The sequence below is a fragment of the Leucopleurus acutus genome (assembly GCF_964270905.1).
Source record: "Leucopleurus acutus genome assembly, chromosome: 5".
In the NCBI taxonomy this organism is placed as follows: domain Eukaryota; kingdom Metazoa; phylum Chordata; class Mammalia; order Artiodactyla; family Delphinidae; genus Leucopleurus; species Leucopleurus acutus.
The window spans coordinates 54,594,649-54,607,054 of record NC_139147.1 but is presented as its reverse complement, the minus strand read 5'-3'; the positions used below and the strand labels follow the sequence as shown (position 1 = coordinate 54,607,054).

At 38.5% G+C, this 12,406-nt stretch overlaps 1 protein-coding gene across 5 annotated transcripts in view; it reads right to left on the bottom strand.

Moving 5' to 3' along the window:
- BBX (BBX high mobility group box domain containing) overlaps positions 1–12,406 on the bottom strand; it is a 282,354-nt gene that overhangs the window by 188,784 nt on the left and 81,164 nt on the right. The window contains exon 1 of one of the 5 annotated variants that reach the window (XM_082839831.1): positions 9,024–9,487. The exons of the other annotated variants lie outside the window; for them this stretch is intronic. The gene's annotated coding sequence lies outside the window, so the exon portion shown is untranslated. Of the gene's footprint in view, positions 1–9,023; positions 9,488–12,406 lie in introns of those variants that run through there. 5 annotated transcript variants of the gene reach the window in all.

Below are 12,406 nucleotides of genomic sequence, written 5' to 3'. Positions count from 1 at the left end.
AGTCTGGATTTTCAAATCACCCATATAGAACATTTCTTCTAGCTTTGCTTGTTAAATAGATTAGCATCCCTAAACTTAAAAAAAATATTTTTTAATTCTTCACAGAAAATAAAAGTATCGATTATATAATACGTAGCCTATTTTACTAATGATTATGTCTCAGCTTGTGTTCCAAATATGTAATATGGCTTATGTATAAGTAAAAATTCCCTTTTCTTATAATTTGCCTCTGTAGCTCAAGAACTAAGGCTGCTAACACAGCACATACAATTTGACTTAATTTATCTAAATGCACAGTTGTAAATGGTGGATAAAAAGCACTTATTATATGCCAGAAGCTATTCTAAATCATATTAAATATTAACCATTTAATCCTCACATCAACCTAGGAGGTAGGTACTATTACCCCCATTTTACAGACATATAGAGGTAAGGAAAGGTTAAGGAACTTTCTCAAAAACACACATAATCAACAGCAGAGCCACGACTGACCCCAGCAGCAGTCTGGCTCCTGATCCTATGCTCTTAACCATGAGCCTATACTGGTTCTCCTAATCTCTATTTCACAAAGTACTATGGGTAGGAGAAAGACCATGTGCTTTGGAATTAGAGTTATTAAGCCCTTTATATCTGTATGATTTAAACATTCTAAATCTAAACATTAGATTTAGAATCTAAACATTCTAAATCCATTTTTCTCATGTGCATAATGGGGATAAATGGGTTGCATTTTTATTTTTATGAATATTAAATAAAAACATGAATAAAAAACACCCTGTATAATGCTGACCCATAATCAATATCTATTCGTGTTTTATCTTTTCCCCAAAGGCAGATTTTTTATTAATGCCAGTGAAGCTTAAGCTTCAGAGTCCTTCACTTTCGCAGCCCAACCCAAGAACAATGTGCCTAATTGCATATTCATAACTCGTCTTCCTTTTCTTAAAAGAGGGCCTCCAAATTGTATGACCCTCAGACACCAACAAAACCTGGACCTACCTCTGCTCTTTCCATTAATTATCTCAACACTAAAGCAAGCCCAATGGGTTCCAGTCTGGGTAAGAGGGAGTAAATATACTCCACCTTGTCTGTCCCACTAAATGTAGCTATAAAACCTGGACAGAATATATGCCACAGCTATCTAAGTAGCAGGAAAATAATGGAAGAACAACAAATTCTGAAGTACCATCTTCTCCATTCTCTCATGTGCTGGACTTTTAGCACTTCTGTGGTAGCAGAGAGACGCAGCAAAAACAGGAACCAAAAGGAACAAAAAATCTGAATAAGGGGAACCTTCATCTCTGATTGGTTCCAAGAGGGTGGGGCAAACCCACCTCTTTATCCTCCCACCACTTACTCCCAGACACGGGTACAATCATGGGACGTGCACAGTGAGACCATGGTAACTAAAGCCCCAGCTTTCCAACCAGAGAATCAAAATGAAAAGTGGGGAACTTCCCTGGCAGTCCAGTGGTTAAGACTTCGCCTTCCAATGCCAGGGGTGTGGGTTCAATCCCTGGTCAGGGAACTAAGACCCCACATGCCTCAGGGCCAAAAAACCAAAACATAAAACAGAAGCAATATTGTAACAAATCCAATAAAGACTTAAAAAAAAAAATGAAAGTGGGAGATGGTAAAGAGGAGTTCTTTATTAACTCTTGGTCTCATCCCAAGCTACACACGCATGGATCTGACCCTAAGCAGTACACAAGGACATTGAGAACTGAACTACTGGATAGAGCATGGCTCAATTCTCAGATTGGCCACTGGGTGGCAAATAAGAAGACAAATCCAAATAACACTGAAAAGGCTTTCAAAACAGAACTGACCTAGAAAACAATTCACAGATATCCAGCTTGAACTTGAATCCTGAACTTAACTGAATCAATTTCCTACTAAAACTAAAATATCACAATTTTCCATAGACTTTATAAAAACACCCGGAGTCTCATAACAATCAAAATGTCCAGGATAAAACCCAAAGTCAGTCAATGTATGAAGAAAAAAGAAAAATCTCAACTTGCATAGGAAAAGATAATCAACAGACCCCAATTCTGAAACAATGCATGCAGATGTCAAAATTATTTGACAAAGACTTTTTTTTTTTTGCAGTACACAGGCCTCTCACCTTTGCGGCCTCTCCCGCTGCGGAGCACAGGCTCCGGATGTGCAGGCTCAGCGGCCATGGCTCACGGGCCTAGCCGCTCCGCGGCATGTGGGATCGTCCCAGACCGGGGCACGAAGCCGTGTCCCCTGCATCGGCAGGCGGACTCTCAACCACTACGCCACCAGGGAAGCCCCCCTGACAAAGATTTTTAAAATCCTCCAACAAGTGAAGGCAAACACTCTTGAAGATGACAAAAAAAAAAGAAAGGACTTAAAGGTGGTACAGTGCTCTGGAAAAGTTTGGATATTCCTCATATAAATATGTGCTTATGATATAAACGTTCAATCCTACTTACTCCTAGGTATTAACCCAGGAGAAATCAATGCATATGTTCACACAAAAATCTCTACATGAATGCTTATGGTGGCTTTATTCATGATTGCCATAAATTGGAAATAACCTGATGGGTAAATAGATGAACTCTAATACATATATAATGGAATACCACTCAGCAGAAAAAAAGAATGGGCTATTGATGCAACAACTTGGGTGAACCTCAGGTACTACAGTAAGTGAAAAAAGCCAGTCTCAAAAGAGTCAATTTGTGTCACATGTTCCAAAAGACAAAACTATTATAATGAAGAAAAAAAGTGTTGGCAGGAGTTGGGGTTGGGAGAAGGGTATGACTACAAGTAACATAAGGAGGGGGAGGAGTGGAACTTTATAAATGTGAACATTGAACTGTACATAAAATCTATTCATGTTTTAAATAAATAGAGTTATATACACCAAAAGCCAATTTTATTGCCAGTTAATCTAAAAAGTTTAATAAACAAAAAGTTTTAAGCCCAAAGTTTAAAAAAAATAATAAATTGCTGGAGTATTTATGAATAAAAGCATTTGTAAGAGATGAATAGTATCAATTTACTGATTGAAAGGACATTTGGCCCATTGCACTAAAACCCAGTGGAATCAACTAAACAGCATCAGAACTGAAAATGACTTAGAAAGGTGTAATCTTACCCAATATGCTTCCTGTTCTATTGTATACACAAAACCAAGACCAAAATAGCACATGGAACGAAAATCAAAAACACTGTGTCACTGTCAGTTACCAGGCATCAACTCAGGCCTTCAAACTGAAGGATATCCAAATTACCTGAGGTAAGAATCTCTCTGTCTTTGGAAGACCCATTCCAATGTTAATAATTCCACCTGGAAATTCCAAGCTCTGTTCTCCATAATACCATCTTTGCAGTGTTTTCACCTTCTCTACCACATTAAGAGAAAGGTGAGGAAATTTTACTTCCAGAAAAGTGATACAAACATACTTATCCCTAATGCTCTCACTAAATACAACTAAAAACACTAGACACTACATATCAAACAATCATAAGAAGACTCTGAAAGGAGGAAAAAAAGGCAAGCTAGCTAGGGACTTCACGACCCAAGGAGCAACACAGTTTTGAGATCCCTGGTTCTTCTTTTCACCCTGTATGTCCTAGAGACTTGGAACTGAAGAAGCCAGCAACCCAGAAATGCCAATGAGGCGCAGACCAAAAAGTCCCAACAAAGGTCCACTCTCTCCAGCCAAAGGACCAGGAAAGCCTAGCAAGACAGAAAACTTTTAGACAACAACTGTACTACCTGAGACAAACATGACAGAAAAAACTATGGTCCCCAACACCCACAATGGAGGAGTGTTAGAAGGACGAGTAGGGAGGTGGGATTTTCATCCTATCAGACAGTAACAAGTCCAAGTCCTCCCTCGCCCCCTCCATATAGAGAGTCAATGGAGATCATGTGCAGACATAAACTTTCATCTCCCACCTAGCAGTAATAATGTTTCCCTCTCTTTCCCCACTTGGGTGGTATCAGAAGAGGCCTAGTGAAGACACATCAGGATTTTGACCACTGCCCAGCAGTAAAGAGGCCACCACTGACCCTGACCCTTGGTGTCAGTGGAGGCCATGCATAAAGCAGTAATGAGACACTCCTGCCCCTTCCAGCTGCAGTGGTATCCTCAGAGGCCTACTGACGAATGGGACCTCCCACCTCTGCCCAGAAGTACCAAGGAGTCCCTCTCTACCTTGGATGTCAACGGAGGCCAAGTGGGGAAAACTAGATTTCTCTTCCAACCTGGCAGCAATAATATGGTGCCATTCCTTCCCCCTGCTACAGCAGTGTCAGAGGAAGTCAGCTAAAACAGGAGGTTTATGTAAGATCCAAAGAGTCACAAGATAATGCCCAAAATATCCAGGTTTCAATTGAAAGTCACTTCACATACCAAAAGCAAGACTGTCTCAACTTGAATGAAAAAAAACAAACAAAACAATTAACAGATGATAAATTAAAGATGAGACGTTAAAATTATCTGACAAAGATTTTGAAGCAGCCATTATTAAAAAAATGTTTCAGTGAGCAGCTGCAAACATACCTGAAACAAATGAAAACATAATATGTCTCAGCAAATAAATAGAAGATATAAAAAAGAACTAAATGGAAATTTTGGAACTGAGAATCACAATAACCAAAATTTAAAACTTAAAGAATGGGCACAAAGGCAGAGTGGAGGTGACAGAGGAAAGGATCAGTGAATTAGAAAAGAAAACAATAGATATTACGCAACTGGAACAAAAGAAAGAAAAATTTCTAAAAATTCTAAACAGAGCCTCAGGGATCTATGAAACAATAACAAAAGTTTAAAATCCATGTTATTGCAATCCAGGAAGGAAGGACAAAAAAGGGTAAGGCTGAGAAAGTGCTCAAGCAAATAACGGTTGGAAACTTTCCAAATCCGGCAAGCAACATATACCAAGATACATCATAATCAAACTAGAAACCATGGAGATGAGAAGGCAGTGGCAATTTTTCAAGTGCTTAAAGAACAGAACTGTCAACCGAGAATCCTATACCCAGTGAAAATACCCCTCAGGAAGGAAATGAAAATAAAGACATTATCGGATGAAGGAAAACTCAAGAGAATTTTCACCAACAGACCTAACCAAAAAGAGCAGCTAAAGAAATGTAATAAACAAAAAGGAAAAAACAAAAGAAGGAACCTCAGAATATAAAAAAGAAAAAAGAACATAAGCAAAAATATGGGTAAATACAATATGCTTTCCTTCTTCTCTTGACTTTTCTAAATTATTTTTGATGGTTTTAACAAATTATAACAGTGTCTAATACAGTTCTAAATGTATGTAAAGTATTTAAGACACTTATTATAAATGCAGGAAGTAAAGAAAGAGGAAGTAAATGTACTAACTAAAAAGCCAGATTGGCAGTGGGTTAAAAAACATGACCTAACTATATGCTACCAAAAACTCACTTCAAATATAGTGACATAGGTAGGTCAAAGTAAAAGAATGTAAATGGCATATCCTGCAAACATTAATCAAAATAAAGCAAGAATGCTATATTAATCAGAAAAGTAGACTTCAAAGAAAATCACCAGACACAGGGAGAGGGACATTAAGGGCCTCATGATAAAAGGGTCATACCACCAAGAAGATACAGCAATCCTATAATATGTATGTACTAATAACAGATCTATAAAATATGTAAAATAAAAACCTATCGAACTGATATGAGAGTGTGAGACGTCAACAAACCTCTCTCAGGAATTGACTGAATGACTAGACAGAAAATCAGAATATACAAGATCTCAACAACATCATCAAACTACAGGATCTAATCAACATTTATAGAACACTTGACCCAACAACAGCAAAATACACATTCTTTTTCAAGTGCCCAAGGAATACATACCAAGAAAGACTATATGCTACCCTATAAAACAAGTTCATCAACAAATTTAAAGAAATTAAAATCTTAGGAGTGTGTTCTCTGATCACAATAGAATCAAATTATAAGTCATTAACAGAAAGATAACAGGAAAACTCCTTAACGCTTGAAAACTAACAATATACTTATACATAATCCATGAATCAAAAGTCTCAAGGGAAATTTTTTAAAAAACACATTGAACTGAAGGAAAATGAAAATACAGCCTAACAAAATTTGTGGAAACTAGCAAAAGCAGTGCTGAGAGGGGAGGCTGTAGCACTCTTGTAGCTTTCTCTTGGAAAAGAAAATCTTCCAAATCAGTAGTTTAAATTTCCACCTCAAGAACCTTGAAAAAGATCCAAATAAACCCAAACAAGTAGAAATTAAGGAAATAATAAAGAGATGAAATAAATGAAATTAAAAATAGAAAAATGATTTTGGTATTACCTTGATACCAAAACCAGACAAAGATAGTACCAAAAAGGAAAACTATACAACAATATCCCTCATTAGCACCGATGCAAGAATCCTTAACAAAATATTAGCAAATAGAATTCAACAATATATAAAAAGAATTATATAGCATAACCAGAGATTTATTTCAGGAATGCAAGGATAGTTCGATATTCAAAAATCAATTAATATAATCCACCACATTAACTGGTAAAAAGAGAAATATCATATGATCATATCAATTGATTCAGAAAAAGTACTCAACAAAATTCAACATCCATTCCTGATAAAAATTTTCAGTAAGAGGAATTGAGGAAAATTTCTTCAATGTGATGAAGAGCATCTAAAAATAACGTATAGCTAACATTCTAACACTAAAACATTGAATGCCTGTTTCCTAAGATCAGGAACAACGCAAAAATATCCACTCTCATTACTCTTATTATGTAGTGCTGGTAGTTCTGCCAGTACAGTTAATCAAGGAAAGGAATAAAAGGCATATAATCCTGAAAAGAAGAAATAAAACCATCCCTATTTGCAGATGACATGATTGTCTATATGGAAAATTCCAAGGAATCTATAAAAACAATTTCTAAAATGAGTATGTGAACTTATAAGGTCATAAGTTAAACATACAAAAATCAATTATATTTTTATTTATGAGCAACAAACATATGGCCGTCAAAATTAACGTTTTTATATACTAGAAGTAAACATGTAGACACCAAAATTAAAAATACAATAAATACCATTGGACTTCCCTGGCAGTCCAGTGGTTAAGACTCTGCGCTTCTAATGCAGGGGGCACGGGTTCTATCCCTGGCCGGGGAACTAAGATCCCACATGCCGCACGGCACAGCCAAAAAACTAAATAAAAATAAAAATGTAATACCATGTACAGGAGTTTTTAAAATGAAGTAATTAATTGTAAATCTAATAAAAATATGTCCAACACACGGATGCTGAAAAGTACAAAATGCTGATGAAAAAAAATCAAAGATCTAAATAAATGAAGAGATACACTGTGTTCAAGAAATGGAAGACTAAACATAATAAAAATGTAAATTCTCCCCAAACTGATATACAGATTTAACACAATTCCTTTAAAAAAAATTTCCCAGCAAGATTTTTGAAGATGCAGTAGATAAAGATTAGTCTAGACTTTATACAGAAAGGCAAGCAACTAGAATAGCTAAAACAATTTTGAAAAAGAAGAATGAAATCAGTCTATCTGATTTCAAGACCTAATATATAGCTACAGTAATAATTAAGAATGCATGATATTGCTGGAGGAGCAGACACAATAGATCAATGAAACAGAATAGAGAATAGAGAACCAGAAATAGACCCATATAAATATGCCTACCTAATTTTTGACCAAGGCACAAAAGCAACTCAATAGAGGAAGGTTAGCTTTCAAACCAATGGTGCTGGAGCAACTGGACATCCATAGGTCCATCCAAAGGACCTCAAGCTAAGAAACACATCTTATACAAACATTAACTCACAATGAATCATGAATTTAAATGTCAAACACAAAACTATAAAGAGAAAAAGAGGAAAAAAAAAAGCCTTCAGAATGTAGGGCTAGGTAAAGAGTTCTTGGACTTGGACTTGACACCAAAAACAAAATCCATAAAAGGAAAAAGTGATAAACTGAACTCCAACAAAATTCAAAACTTTTGCTCTGCCAAAAACCCTATAAAGAAGACGAAAAGGTAAGATATAGATTGGGAAAAAATACATGCCAACCACATATCTGACAACTATTATCTAGAATACATAAAGAACTCTCAAAACAAAACAGTAAAAAAACCAAACAATCCAATTAGAAAATGAACAAAATTAATGAAAAGACATTTTACCACAGAGTATACAGTTGACCCTTAAACAACACAGGGGTTAGGGGTGCCAACCCCCTCTCCCCACCACACAATCAAAAATTGTGTGTGACTTTACTGTCGACCCTCCGTGGTTTCAACCAACCATAGATTGTGTAGTACTGTGTTAACATATTTACTGAAAAAAAATCAATGTTTCAGTGGACCTGCACAGTTCAAACCCACATTAAGAGTCAACTGTATTGATACACACACTTGCATGAATCTCCAGAGAATTATGCTGAATGAAAATAAGTCAATCTCAAAAGACTATGTATCATACAACCTTATTTCTATAACATTCCTAAAGTGACAAAATGGGAAACAGATTAGTGGTTGCAAGCAATTATAAAGGGGGAGAGGGCAAGAGGGAAGTGGATGTGACAATAAGAAAAGCAACATGAGGTATCCTCGAGGTGATGGAAACGTTCTACATATTGTCTGTATATATGCTGATACTCTGGCTGTGATATTTTACCATAGTTTTGCAAAAAGTTATCACTGGGGGGAACATGAATAAAAGGTACATGGGATCTCTCCGTATAATTTTTGATAACTGCACATGAATTGACAATTATCTTGAAATTAAAAGTTTAGTTAAAAAACTATAAAGCAACACTGATACAACAACAACAGCAAACAAAGAGCAGGTGAGAAGTGTGTACTTCTTCATGTTCTCATTCTTGGGGTAAGAGTCTCCTTGCAAGGCCTTGGACTAGGATTACCAAGTCAAATTTACTCTCACTCTACATTCCTCCTTAGCTAACATCATTCATTCTGGAGGTTTCAATTACCTTACGCCATTCTTCTCTTCAGAAGTCCAGCCAACAGATCTGCTTCTCTTGGGGCTGTCCCTGTTTCGGTAGTTGTCACTATATCATCAATGCATCAGATGTTACTGTTAATGTGTGGTTTCCTCTGTCTCACTCTCACACATCTAGTCAATCATAAAAACCATTAATTCAAGTTTCTAAATACATGGTAAATCAGTCCATTTCTTCTCATCTTCACTGCCACCTCCTGGTCTAAGCTACGACTATAACAATCTCTTGACTGACTTCTTCATCCCCATTTGTGCCTCCCTCAAAAGCATCCCTCCTGTAGGAACCAAACTGATCTTTACAAAACAGAAATACAAACCCCTCACTCTCTAGCTGAAAATCTTTCAATGTTATCCACTGTGCTTGCAGTAATCTCATCAAAGCACACAAGGTACCACATATTCTGGTTTCCACCACAATGATTCCACCCTTCCCGCTCTTTTCTAAAACCCAGTCATACTATTCTTCTAGTTTCTCCTAGACATCCTGCTTTTTCTCACCTCGGGGCCTCTGCATTCCCTCCCAGCACTCCCAGCCCAATCTACCTAATTTTCTACTCGTCGGATCTTATCTATCACTTCCTCCAAGACAGGTTTTCCTGAACCCTCAGGTGAGGATAGGTCCCTTATTGAATAATGAAAGAGATACCTATACAGTACTGTGCAACTTCAAATAAATCTAATTAAAGTGTTTTAATAAAAAGAATCAAATAATTCTAAGATGCATACAAAGATAATATCTAAGGTATAAATAATATATTTCAATTCACAAGTCATACATATTTGCTTTGGTGATTTATTTAGGTTAATTTAGACCTACTTGATAAAGACACTTAACATCCATTTTCTTTGGAACTTTCTAAATATGAAATACAATAATAATAATTCTCCTAGTAAGAAGCTTTGTCATTCATAGTCACATCTGTGACCGTGATCTCAGATTTCTAGCCTGCAGAACTGTGAGACATAAATGTTTGTTGTTTACAAGCCACCCAGTCTGTGATACTTTGTCATAGCACCTTGAATTGACTAAGACAGAAAACTGGTACTCAAAGTGTGGTGCTGCTATAACAAATACCTAAAAATGTGAAGTGGCTTTGGAACTGACAGTAATGGGTAGAGGCTGGAAGAGTTTTGAAGTGCATGCTAGAAAAAGCCTACTTTAGAGTGAACAGACCATTAAAAGCTATTCTAGTGAGGGCTCAAAAGAAGAGCTGCAGAGAAAGCCTCAGTCTTGCCTAAAGAACACCTAAGTGGCCTTGAACAGAATGTTGGTGGAAAGATGGACAGTGAAGGCCATTCTGATGAGGTCTCCGATGGAAATGAGGAACATGTTATTGGAAACTGAAGGAAAGGCAATCCTTGTTAAAAAGCAGCAAAGACCGAGGCTAAACTGCCCTCACGTCCTAGTGTTTTGTGGAAAACAGAACTTGTGGTTCTATCTTGTGCAAGATAGAAATAGCCAACAAAACTGGCTATTTGGCTGAACCTTTTTCTAAGCAAAGTGTTGAAGGTACCATCTGGCTTCCCTCGAATGTTATAGTAAAACGTGAAGAAGAAAGAGATGACTTAAAGACAGAATTTGCAATCAAAAGGGAAGCAGAAATTTAAAATTTGGGAAACTCTCAGCTTATCCATATTACAAAAAATAAGCAAGCATGTTTGGGAGAGACCACTAAGGGTGTGGCCAAAAGACCTTTTGATGAGAAGATGAGTATGCATATGAACCAGGGGTTTAATCAGCCACCCCAGCAAGAAAACTGCAATTTGAACTCAAGGGGAAGGAGACAGGAACAAATGAAGGTTGGCTGTCAGACTTCTTGAAATTCATAGAAGGGAACCATAGAGCTATTCTGCTTCAAATGTGTGATATTCAGCACAAGGTAATTCAGAGATCATCAGGGCTTCTGGCTCAGTTTCAAAAGTGGGGAGGGCATAACCTGGGTTTCAACAGGCCAGAAGACTCCCATCCAAAGCCATGGGAGACAGACCCCTCCCCGGCAGAGCTGTGGGGAAGTGGCTATCTTCATCTAGATTTCAAGGGAAGGAGCCACTTGGAGCTAGAGGCACAAGACCCAAGCAGAAGGCACCACGGGAAGGGCAAGGCCACCACAGAGACCTCACCAGGGCAGTGCCCAGCAGAGCTGTGAGGGTGGGGCTGCAGGTCCCTACAACTCCAAACCAGCAGAGCCACGGATGTACCATTCCCGCCCTGGAGAGAGCCTGTGGGACTGCACCCAGCAAAGCCCTGGGGGCAGGGATGCTCTAGTGTGTCCAGAAAGTGGGGCTCCTGCCTCAGTGGGCCTGGCAGGCAGGGCATCAAATTAAAGAAGATTATTCTTGAGCCTTAAGATTTGATGCTGTTTGCCCTGTTGGGTTCTGACTTGCTTAGGAACTATCACCCCCTTGTTTCCTACTTCTCCTTCTTAGAATGGGAGTGTTTAACGCTATGCCTGTACTACCATTACAATCTGGAAGCACATGATTTGTTTGATTTCACAGGTTCACAGCTAAAGGGGAATTTGTCTCAGGATGAACCATCCCTTGAGTCTTACCCATACCTGATACAGATGATATTTATTTATTTATTTTATTTCTTTTTTGCGGTACGCGGGCCTCTCACCTTTGTGGCCTCTCCCGTTGCGGAGCACAGGCTCCGGACGTGCAGGCCCAGAGGCCATGGCTCACGGGCCCAGCCGCTCCGCAGCATGCGGGATCCTCCTGGACCGGGGCACGAACCCGTGTCCCCTGCATCGGCAGGTGGACTCTCAACCACTGCGCCACCAGGGAAGTCCCACAGATGATATTTAGATGAGACTTTTGAGTCAATCGTGGAACCAGTTAAGATGCTGGGACTACTGGGATGGTGTGAGTGCCTTCTGCACGTAACAAGTTCATGAATTCTGCGGGGCCAGCAGCAGGATGCTCTGGTCTAAATGCTTGTGTCCCGCTCCCGCAAATACATGTGCTGAAATCCTAATACCCAACGTGATAGTATTAGGAGGTGGAGCGTTTATAAGGTGCTTAGGTCATGAGGATGGAGTCTACATGAACGGGATTACTGCCCTTTAACTGGCCATTCTGTCATGTGAGGATACAAGAAGTCTGGGATCCAGAAGAGGGCCTTCACCTGGCCAGGCTGACACCCTGATCTCAGGCTTCCAACCTCCGGGACTATGAGAAATAAATGTTTTTTTGTTTATAAGCTACCCAGTCTGTGGTAGTGTGTTATAGCAACCTGAACAGACTAAGACAGGCTTACTCATTATGAATAATTTAGCAACCAGTGCACTATTTTCTGGCAATTTTTCTTTGCCATTTTATGGGCTTTAAGGGCAACTTCATACATACATACAC